Raw genomic sequence first — 11,462 nt, 5'->3', positions numbered from 1 at the left:
TTTTTTTTTTTTTTTTTTTTTTTTTTGTACCGGGGATGAAATCAGGACCTTGTGCTTGAGAGGGGGGCAGTGGAACCATTGGGCTAAATCTCCAGCCCTCATGGGGATCTTTTTTTTTTACTAGTAAGATGGCATTTGGCCCTCCACAGCACATGCACAGGGCCAGGGCAGCGGCTTTAGGTACAAATTTAGCCAGGCATCTATGTATGGGTACTGGTCTGGGTGGCTGCCTGGGTTAGTCACTTTATTCCAGACTCAGAGTACAACATAAACTTTCAGGGTACCTTCCACTGGCCATTCAGCACATAATTTTGGCCACTCTAGCTCAGAAACTGTGAGGCCTCTGGAGTGTCTCATTTTTAACCCATAACCACCTGCTGAGTATCCCTTTTAAAACTTATCTAGCATACATTTTAATACAATGGGCTTTGATTTATACTGACTCATGCCCATTTTAGCCCCTTTTTGCGTATGTGGTGCACTTATGCGTGGTGGCACAGAGGATAGAAAGCGGGATACAAAGGGAGGAATTCGGACCTCTGATGAAGGATTAAGGCAAAAGGTGAAGAGGCTCCAGAAAGTCCTTTCCTGTGGGAGGAGTGGGAGGACAACTTTAACAGCAGGATCAAGCAGGTTTTGGGTTTCAAAGGGAAGAGAAAATGGTGTATCTGGGCAACAAGCTTTTCCGTGGGAGCAGGAGAGCGTTAGGGTTGGAACAAGCAATCCTCTCCTAGTGTCTCTGTAATGTCCTTTGAATGGAGTTGAGACAAAGGGCTGGGGTGCCCCTCCCACAGGAGGAGCCACGCAGTCGGTTGACTTGCCATGGGCCTTTCGGCCACTTTAAGGACTTTCCAGGCTTTAGGGTGAATTTTTCATCACAAGAGCACCCACTTAGCCCTTTCTAGAAGGGTCTACGGAGTAACAGCACAACCCCAATCAAATTCCATAACTCCCGGACGCGGGTGTGTGGCCCCTCCCTGTGTCATGGAACATGGGCGCAATAGTCTGTAGCTTTCACTGTCCACAGCTCGCAGTCACTCATTCATACAGCAGTCACTCAGAGGCCATCACATCTTTCCCCTCCTTCCCAGAGGGTCCTTCAACTAACAAAACAAAACAAAATGAATCAAACCAAGCAAATAGGGAGCAGCCAAGCCTTCCTTCTACCCATATGAGCAGGTCCAAACTAATAAATAATGAGAGTGCCCCAGGGTCTTACCTCCTCTGGCAACAAGGCCAAACCAGACAATGTATCCTCACTCCTGTGGGGTTCGGAGAACCACGTGCAGTGGACAGAAGCCATCCTCAGCCCTGGAGAGACTCAGAAAGAGTTCTGAGGATGCACCTTTCATTCAAGGGTCCAGGAAAGGCACCCCTGTCTCTTCTACAAGGGCTTCGACTGATGATCAAGTGATCAATGCAGTGGATCCATCCTGGAAGAGCCCTCAAATGAAGTGGAGAATTTGATTCCATGTCACAACTTTCCTTGGCATTCTGGGAGGATGGAAAGCATACACAGAGTCTCAGAGGCAATGTGAAAAGCAAGCTTTATTTTCAACACTGATGGGTCAGCCTGAGTTCACACTCCAAGAGACTGACTCCCACTTGAAGTAGAACAGGACAAGATATACTCCCTCAGGAGAAGGTAGGCTTACATACATTTTGCATCCTTTCATTGGTCGCAAAGAGTATAGATCATATGGGCTCAACAAATTCATTAGTTATAAGACATCACAGACACCAAAGTTCAGTGTACAGTCATAACTCATTTACATTTAGTGGGAGGTGGAAGAAATAATGGTTAGAGAACAAAGAAAATTCCTGAGGTACTTCAGAGGGGGAGTTGGGGTAGGCAGGCCTGGATATATGAGGGAATGGAGAAAACTCCTTGTCAGTAAGTCCAGCTTTAACTGCAGAGGACTGTAGTCCCATCAGGTTCCAGATGGAAAGAACCTGGAAACCACCCCCAAAAGCAGACCCCAGAACTCCAAACCCTGAAGGTTTAATTTACAAAACAGGTAGAGGAAGAGATTCTCCTCTACAGTTAGTATTACAGTTGTAATACTATAGTGTAAATAAGTGTATTTAAGTCTCATAAATTATTTATTTTTGGAATTTTTTCATTTAATATTTTCAAACCATGGTTGACCATGGTTAACTAAACCCCTAAAAGCAAAACCATCGATGAGACAAATGGATACAGAGAATAACAACTTACCATGAGCAGAAAGCTCTCTGGGAATCCCAGCAGGGGGAGGAAAACCTGAACTGTAATTCAAAAATTGCTGGAAGCTCCAGATGGGCAAGTCTGAGAGTTAAAAACTCCAGGAAAACTTGCTGTGGGTTCTCTTGAACTCAGAGCTTCTTAGGAAGAACAGACCGCATGGGCACACTTCAGAGTGGCTCCATTTCTCCCACTTCTTGCCAAAAGGATAAGGGAACTTTTTTTTCCCCAATTGTCCTTATGAGGACCTGGTCAAGCTCCTAGAGGAATAACTCAAAAGGCTATGAGACCTCTCCCCACTGTGTCTAGGTCCTCCCGGAGTTTTTAAGATGCAGACTTGTGCACACTGAACTTTCAGCAACTCACCAGTTGCAGTTCAGGTTTTGGTATCCCATCATGGCTTCTGTTCATTGGACTGTTCCTCAGTTAGTTGGGATTCTCTGTGTCACCCATTTTTCCAATTTTGGGGGCAGCAATTCGCCTTGTGACCTCTTCACTTCTCAGATAGACCTCAGAAGTGTTGTTGATCTTCACTTTGTTCAGCTTTTTTCATGCTGTTAGGATGGAATGGCAACGTGTAAACTCCTTATATGCCAGATAAAAACTGAGTGCCCAGTTGGAATTTTCTTCAGAGAGGAAGTAGCAGATTGCTAGTAAAACTCATTTTTTTGGTTTGTCTTGAAGTATAGTAATTTTACCTTCATTATGAAAAACTATTTTTCCTTTCTTTGAATGTCTACACTAATAACATTTCTTTTCTCAGCACACTGAATATTTTATTCCTGTCTTTTTTCTTTTATTGCTACTGTTCAGAATTTTGCCATCTGCCTAATTGTCATTGTTTTGGAAGTTTTTTTTCTGTTTTTAAAAATCTCCTTAGGCATTCTATAGTTACTAGAATATATTAAGGTGTGAATTTCCTTTCATTTATCCATCCTGGTACTTTCTGGGCTCCTTGATTTGGAAGGTCAAATTCTTTCAACAAACAGTTCCTTCCCATTTTGTCTTTTATCTCTTTCTAGAATTTCAGACCATCTAACTCTAGTCTTTATGCATTTTAACCTATTTTGCATATCATTATTTCTCTGTGACATCCTGTGTAATTGAATGACATTTATTTTTCATTTAACTAATTCACTACTCAGCTGTGCAAAATTATTTATCTAACATAGCCCATGAGCATTTTTATTGAGGTGGAATTAAATACAAATAGAATGAAATTAGCCATTTTTTATTCATTAAGTTTATCAGTACATTGTAAGTGTATAATATAATGAAATTCATAGATTTGTACCTTTACATGATACATCTTAGTTCTTATTTTTTCCCATTCCCCTGTCCTTCCTTCAACCCCTCCACTGCTCTGATTTACAGAGACTTTGTTTCCATTTTTTCCTTTTCTCACATTTATTCCTTTCCATTTCTTTCTTTTCCCCTACCCCTGAAACTTCTCCTTCCCTTTTGGACCTTTTCTATTTCACATTATCTATTACACATTTTTATTTTTATTTAAGCTTTCAGGTTTTCACATCAGAAACACTATTTGGTATTTACACATGTGATTCCTGTTTATTTTACTTAAGAGTATGACTTCAGTGTGCATCCATTTAGCTATAAATGTCTCTAGCTTCTTATTTTTATGGCTGGGTAGTACACCATTTTATTAAAAAAAAAAAAAAAACAACCCCACATCATCTTTATCCAGTCTCCAGTTGATGAACAACTGGGCTGTTTCCAAGTTTTAGCTTTATAAACTATGTTACTACAACATGGGTGCTCATATATTGCTGTGGTATGATTTTTTAAATTCTTTAGAGAAGATGCCCAACAGAGGAATAGCTGGGTCAAATGGGACCTCTAATCCTAGTTTTTTTGGGTTATCTCCATACTGACTTCCACAGTGGTTCCATGAGTCTGAACTCCTCACCCGCAATGCAGAAGTGTTCCTTTTCCCCTAAAACCCTGCCAGCATTTGTTATTGATTACTTTCTTGAATGCAGCCATTCTTTCTGGAGTAAGGTGAAATCTCAATGTTGTTGTCATTTGCATCTCTTGAATAACCAGTGACGTTGGACATCTTTTTGTATGTTTATTTGCTATTTGTACTTCTTTATCTGAGAAATATCTGTTCATTTCAGATGCCCATTTTTATTTTGTTTTGTTTTGTTTTTGGTACCGGGGATAGAACTTGGGTTCTTGTGCTTGCGAGACAAGTGATGGAACCACTGAGCTAAATCCCTGGCCCCCAGATGCCCATTTTTGGATTGGGTCTTTAAATTTGGGAAGTCTGACTTTTTTGAGTTCTTTATATATTCTAGATAGTAGACCTTTGTCTGAGGAACAACTGGTAAAAATTTTTTTCCCCACACTGTGAATTGTCTCTTCACTCTGTTAGTGGCTTCTCTTGCTGTGCAGAAGCTTTTCAAGAAGACAAAATCACAGTTGTTGATTCTTAGTGCTAGTTCACATGTAACTCTGGTTTTGTTCATGAAATCTTTTTCTACACCAATGTCTTCAAGAGTTCTACCTAACCTCTCTTCCAGCTGGTTTAGTGTTTCTGTTTTAATATTTAGATCTCTTATCCATTTCGATTTTAGTTTAGTGCATGGTGAGAGATATAGATCTAGATTTAATCTTTGGCTAGTTGAAACTCAATTTTCCAGCATCATTTAGTAAGAAGCTATCTTTCCTCCAGTGAATGTGTTTGGCTCCTTCATCAAAGATGAGGTGGCAGAGTATGTTTGGTGTTGTTTCTGTATCTTCTAATCTGTTCCACTGATCTTTGGGTCTGTTTCTTAGGCAGTACAATGCTGTTTTTATTACAGTAGCTTTGTAGTATAGTTTCCAGTTGGGGACTGTGATGTTCCCATACTTGGTCTTTGTGCCTAGAATTGCTTTTGCTATTCTAGGTTTCTTCTGGTTACAAGTGAATTTTGGATTTTTTTTCCTCAAGGTCTGCGAAGAATGCTGTTGCAATTTCAATTGAGACTGCATTGAACCTGTATAGAAGTTTTGGAAGTATGGCCATTTTCACTATATTGGTTCTTCCTGTCCAGGAGCAAGGGATATCTATTTTCTGAAGTCCTCTTCAATCTCTTTTTTCAGAGTGCTATAGTTTTGAGTAGAGGTCTTTGATTTCTTTTGTTAGGTTGATTCCTAGGTATTTCCATTTTTTGGATGCTACTGTAAAAGTTGTTTCTCCAGTTCCTCTCTTGGTGATTCTGTTGTTCATGTATAAAAAGCTATTGATTTCTGTGTATTGATCCTGTATCTACCTACTCTACAGAATTTGGTTATTAAGTCTAGGAGACTTTTGATGGAGTACTTTTGGTCTTACATGTAGAGTGCCATGTCATCTGCAAATAACCAACAATTTAACTTCTTTGTTTTCCATCTTTATTTATTTTATTTCTTTCTCTTGTTTAATTGCTGTAGCTAATGTTTCCAGAACTATATAGAACAGAATTGTGATAGTGGACATCCTTGTCTTGTTCCTGAGTTTAGCATGAAGGATGTCAGTTTTTGACCATTTGGTATAATATTAGCTGTTGATTTTTCATAGATGGTTTTTATCAGGTTGAGAAAAAGACCATCTATTCCAATTTTCTGTAGGGTTTTTATCATGAATTGGATTTTGCTGAATGTTTTCTGCATCTATTGAGATGATAATATGGTTTTTGTCCTTGGCTCTGTTGATATAGTATATTACATTTATTGATTTGTGTATGTTGCGCCATCCCTGCATCTCTGGGATGAATCCCAGCTGGTCAGGGTATATGATATGTTCTTCTTGATGATCTTTTGCATTCTGTTTACCAGTATCTTATTTGAAATTAGCCATTTTAAAGTGCACAATTCAGTTACTTTAGTACCTCCTCAAGCTGTACAATCACTACTTATGTCTCTTTTCATCAACCCCAAAGAAAGACCTGGACCATTAAGAAGTCCCTCTCCATTAATCTCCAACCCCCAGTCTGTGACAAACACCAATCTGTTTCTATGGATTTACTTATTTTGAAAATCTCAAATAAATGCGTCACACAATATGTGATCTTTTGTATCTGGCTTCTTCTAACCAGAGTAATATTTTCAAGGTCTGTCCACATTGTAGCACATATCAGAATTTTACTCTTCCTTCTGGATCAGTACTATCCCACTGAAGTATATAATGCTTTATGGCAGTCAGCTTTGCACTGCTCTGACAAAATATTGGATCTAAAAAATAAACTTAAAGAAACATAGGTAGAAACATAGGTTTGTTTTGGCTCATAGTTTCAGAGTTTTCTGTCCATGGTCAGCCATTACCATTGCTTTAGGCCTGGGGTGAGGCAGAAACATTAAGGCAAAAAGGTGTAACAGGTGAAAGCTGCTCACCTCATGGTGACCAGGAAGAAAAGAGAAAGGGAGCTAAAGAGGAAAGGACCAGAGACAAGATATAATCCCCAAGGTTATGATACCAAGATTCACTCCCTGCAACTAAGGAAACACCTAGTGTTTCCATCACCTTTTAATAATGATATCAAATTATAATCTCATCAATAGATCAATTTTCTTAATAAAGTTAGAACCCTCATGATCTTATTAGCTGGTAGCCAACCCTTTAGCATATGAGTTTGGGGGATATTTCAAATGCAAACCATAACATTCTTTCCCTGGCTCCCCAAGGCTTATGTTGATTTTATTATGTGAAGTACAGTCAGTTCATCTCCAAGAATCCCTAAAGTTTCAGCAGTACCAGAACTACTCAAAAGCCTAAGTTCAAAGTCTTCTTCTCTGTGAACACTTGCAAAATTCACAAACAAGTTATGTACCTCCAAAGTATCAAGGCTCAAAGTAATCATTTCCATTCCCAAATGGAGTAATGGGGGCATAAAAAGGAGAGATTGTACTAAAGCAAGATTGAAATCCAATAGGGCATTAGCTCCCTCTTGAGCATCTGAAGCACATGATGACACGATGTGAGCTTCAAAGGACTCAGGCACCCCCACTCCTTTGGCCTTGCTGGGTATAGCTGGTAAGACTTCTCTTTTGGTCTGGCTTTGCTCACAGTCTGTGGCTCTTCTGGTAGAGCCTCCACTTCCCTGACATCTTTAACTCCTTGGGGAGATTTGCACTGCACCTTTATCTTCACTCTCATAGTTTCTCACATCACCCTCAGGAGCTGCCTGAAGGGAGTTCAACTTTATCACACGTTGTCTGGCCTCCCAGGCCTTCCTTCTAAATCCTGGTGGAAGCATCCATGGCTCTGTAAATCATATTGTGCATATAAGCAAAACCAGTGTTGTATGGGTGACAAGGTTTGCAGCCAGCTGGAGCAGTAGCCATCCCTGCTTCATACACTGCAGCATCTGAATGCCAGCATGGCTGAGCATAAGTGAATAAGTCCTGAGGGAAACACTTCTTAGGTAGACCTTAGTGAGCAGATATTTCTCAAAATCAAGTCTTGCAAAAGGTTTATACCTGTATACTTTTGAGCCTTTGATGGATGTGGTCTGGAGAATTCTTGAGATGCCTTCAACCATTTATTCTATTGTTTTGAAGTAAGTTTGTCTTCTTTTAATGGTGTTAAACTCTTCAGCCACAACTTCCTGACCCCAGTTTTACACAGTCCTCTTTTCTGGCCAAACTACAAGTTTTTCCAATCTTTTTACTCTGGTTTTTACCATAATCCTGGATAAAAACAATCACAGTACCCATGTTACTACCTGAATGCTTCTTTAGAATTTCCTTCACCAGATTAACTAACCCATTGCCTTTATACTCAGAATTATACAGTCTCAGGATATGAATAAAATGTGGAAAAATTCCTCACCAGAATTTAACAGACATGGCCTTTAGTCAAATCCATAGTAGTCCTCATTTCTACCTGATACTCATGAGCTCAGTGTCTACCCTCCACATTCCTATCAGCATTCTGGTCTTCTGAGTGCCTGATGGAATCATCCATTAAGCTCCACTTGAAGCATTCTAGGACTTCCTAGGTCACATCTCCAAACCTTTCTAAACTTAAATGGTTTTCCACTAAATGTCTGTACCACACAAGGCAGAGTGAATTTGAGGTGCATACCATGTAAGAGAGCTTTACAATAATTCACAGAGAAGAGTTTTTTCTTTCTTATAATCAAATTCAAAACAGGAAATGTAAAAAATAAAATAAATGCAAGTTTCATGGCTCTTCTCTTTTGTTCTGAGTTTGTATCTGCTGAGTAAATAGGGCCCAAGGCAAAAATATTACCAGAGACACAGTGAAAGAACATAATGAAAATAGTTTTGTTCACTTAATATCATAGCCTCTAAATAGAGAAAGCAAAGATTTGACAGCACTTGAAGGAGATAAACAAATCAAATCTATCCTAACAATTTGAATTTAATTCTACCTCTTGGTAACTAATAGACCACACTAACAAAATGTCAGTAAGGACACAGAAAACTTGAAGAGCACAGTCAACAAGCTTGATAGAATATACACACATTGAATGGTGCACCCAACTACAGAGCTCACATTTCAAGCCAACATGGAACACTAATAAAAATTGACCATGTGCAAGTTCTGAACCCATACTTGCTGTGATGATTTTGATATGTTTTAGATGGTCTTGGCTTAACCACCTGTCTCAGATTTCTCTTGCTCATGTGTTTCCAGTTAATATGGGTCATGTTGAAGGTTCACAGATAGTTCTGGAGAGCACTGGAGTGGAGCGACACTGTGTTGTTGCTCACACAAGTCGCTGCTGACCTGAAAACTCACCTTGGAATGATGCAGAAGTTGGGCCTGCAATTGTTTTCCCTTCCCCTTAGGTCCTTCTTCAGGATCACTGACCTGGACCAGCTGAGCATGTTAGCGTGGAGAGACAATGGCCTGGCTCTAGCAGGATACTTCATCACCCAGATAAGAGGCTACCAGAATGGACACAGTTTCAGTTGGTTGTCACGGAAGTGAACCTCATGTGTATGGGTTCCAGCCTGAAAGTGATCTTCCCTTCTGAACCTACTACTTTGGGGATTTCTCAACAGCAAGAATGATTCAAACACCTTTCAGAGGCTACAATTTAACCAGAGCCCTCATTGACTGTGGGAGATCAAGTCTTGTTAATAAATCTGCTTCTCCTAGTGTTGTGTTTCTCTAGTTAAAGTATGCCTAGTCCAAATATGAAATAATATGCAGAATTGAGGAAACAAGTGGAATTGGTCAAGTTAGGCATAGAGTTCTTTATCTGTGTCAGTATTTGGGGGAAAAATTGTGGACATTGGCTAAAATATCCAGAAAAATCACCTGAATTCTTATCTCTTCTCTAAATTTATAGATACAGTCATTGACAGTGTCCTTTCAAAGAAAATCTGATGATGTTATAAAGGCTTATTGTGTAGGCTTCTTTTTCAAAATTCACTGTAAACAATCACTTGTTACCAACTATTACATGTGTCTGTGTTCTTGATTTCTTTGTAGAGTCTTGCTGCTGACTTGAAACATGCTCATCCAATATTAATAAGAGTGAGAAATCAGGTTCTATTGATTTATGAACTAACATTTATGAAGCATTTCATCTAAGCATGATGCTAAAACTTGAAGTGCTTTATCTTATTAATCCTCATGAGAACACTTTGAAGTGGAATATTTTAAAGATGAAGATGGGCCAGGGATTTAGCTCAGTGGTTCTGCTGCCTGCCTTGCAAGCACAAAGTCCTGAGTTCGATCCCCAGTACCTAAATAAATAAATAAATATAGCTGAAGAAACTGAATGGTAGACTGCTTAAGCCATTTTCTAATTTGCATAAATAAATGTATATACAACAGGGCTGGAAATGGAACCTGTACTAGTCAGTTTTCCCATCACTGGGATGCAACATCCAACATCCAAAACTTAAAGAAGTAGAGGTTTAATTTGGCTCACAGTCTCAGAGAATTCAGCCCATGGTCAGCTGGCTCCAAGAAAGGTTAATCATAGCAGAAGGGGATGGTGAAACGAAGTTGCTTATTTCGTGGTGACTTGGAAGCAGAGGTGGGAAATAGACCCAACAATGAAGGGATGAAGGACCAGATATAGTGCTCAAGGTCATGCCTCCACAAACAACCCAGAAACACCCAGAAATGTGCTTTAATAATCCCCTCCTTGGCTCCCAAGCTGATCAAACTGACATAAAGTTTAACTACCACAGAGCTCAACTTCCCCATTTCTAGTCTCTCCTTATCCACCACTGCTGTTGACAATAAGACCTACCTAGAAAACAAGTTCTAGCATGATTTTGGAGGAGACATCCTCCAGAACTTATTTTCTGGGTAGGTCTTATTTTTGGGAAAACATATTGTTCACATAGGCAAGAGATATAGTTATAAGCATGTCTTGTGATCAATGCTCTGTGGACTTCAGAAAATTTCAGTATATCATTTCTTTTTTTTTGGTACTGGGGATTGAACTCGGTCCTTGTGCTTGCAAGGCAGGCCACCAAACCACTGAGCTAAATCCCTGGCCCAGTATATCATTTCTTACACCAGAATTCATTCCTTCATTTCACCAAAGTCTTTGCTGTTGAATGAAAGTCATGTTTGTGGAAACTTGATTGCCAAACCAAGACTATGACAATGTACAAACTAGATAACATGCCATTCTGCCAGTGGTTCTCAAAGTGTGGTCCAAAAATTCCATGGGCTCTCCAACATACTTTCCAGGGGTTTCTAGAACTACATTATTTTTTTCTCAGTAACACATCTGTAAGAAGCTAAATTTTCTTCAGGCACTTAAACTAAAATAATATCACAACAGATTGAATTCAGAAGAAGATATGAGAATTAAAGAGTCTTCAAATGAGCTGAATTATAAAAAGATTTCCTTAATGTAAAACAATGTTATTCTTCAGGATGATTTTTTTAAAATATGGACTTTTTCATAAAATTGTATTTGTATTAACATGTACTGAGTTTATTAACATTATTTAATATATTAATAAATACTTACATTTGTATTCTGAATTTCTCATGTGGTAAAAATAGATTTATTCTTCATAAACAGAAGTTCTTGGGATCTGGGGACTTAGCTCGGTGGTGCTGCCACCTGCCTTCCAAAAAAAAGTTCTTGGGGGGTCCTAAATAATATTTTGAAGAGTGAAATAATCCAGAGACCAAAATTTTTGAGAGCTATTCTGGTATGTAACATGAACACTATTGCTGAGCACATACTTTCCACCAACATGACTTCTAGCTCTAGTCTTGCACACTTGGGCAACACATATAAATGAAAAC

The sequence above is a fragment of the Fukomys damarensis genome, unplaced genomic scaffold (genome assembly GCF_012274545.1).
Source record: "Fukomys damarensis isolate Sample0158 unplaced genomic scaffold, DMR_v1.0_HiC HiC_scaffold_35, whole genome shotgun sequence".
NCBI lineage: Eukaryota > Metazoa > Chordata > Mammalia > Rodentia > Bathyergidae > Fukomys > Fukomys damarensis.
The sequence above is the reverse complement of the archived record's forward strand: the minus strand, read 5'-3'. Positions refer to the sequence as shown.